Genomic DNA, 844 nt, shown 5'->3' with positions numbered 1-844 from the left:
GTTCAAGATGGAGGAGACTATGTATGCCTATGGCTGACTCATATTGATGTATGGCAGAAACCAACACAATTCTGTAAGGCAATTATCCTCCAAATAAAAATCATTAAAAACAAAGGATTTACTTGACCAAAAAAAATAATAAAATTCAGCTCCATCACTCAAAAATAAAGTTTCTACTGCTGATATGATGGTGGATTAATTTGGATGATGAATTTTATTCTTCAAGGTTTTATTTGACACATCATCACAATTACTTCTGCCATCTCCACGTTTCCATTTTGTTGTGGGTGCATCCTAGGTCAAATACTTGATCTCATTTAAAAGAGTAAAAAAAAAAAATCAGAGTAATTTTGCTGAACTCATGCCAATGTTTAATAAGGCTGACCAGTCACTTTGTCTAATTGACTCATGAAATTTCCTGCCATCTGCCATCATGTTAGACACTGGTGGAGACCTTCACATCCAGGCCCTTTTGCAGCAATGAGTAAGTCACCACACCTGCGTTCAAGTACTAAATTCTATACTCTCTTTATTTCCTTTCTTTTTTCTTGACAGTATTAATTTTACTTGCACAGATGATTAAAAAGTTCTTAGGTCTTCCTTTTTCTTTGGCCTAGATGCATGGCTTGTGGGATCCTAGTTCCCCCACCACTGATAGAACCGGGGGTCCTAGCAGTGAGAGCATCTGAGTCTGGTTTCCTTATCTTTAAAACAGGGATGAGGCAAATCGTGTTTTGCAGGGTACACACACACACACACACACAGGCAAATCGTGTTTTGCAGGGTACACACACACACACACACACACACACACACGAAAATTAGTTTGCGCCGAAGCGGAATA

This window comes from Bison bison, unplaced genomic scaffold (genome assembly GCF_000754665.1).
Source record: "Bison bison bison isolate TAMUID 2011002044 unplaced genomic scaffold, Bison_UMD1.0 scf7180017864180, whole genome shotgun sequence".
In the NCBI taxonomy this organism is placed as follows: domain Eukaryota; kingdom Metazoa; phylum Chordata; class Mammalia; order Artiodactyla; family Bovidae; genus Bison; species Bison bison.
Note: the sequence above shows the minus strand (reverse complement) of the source record.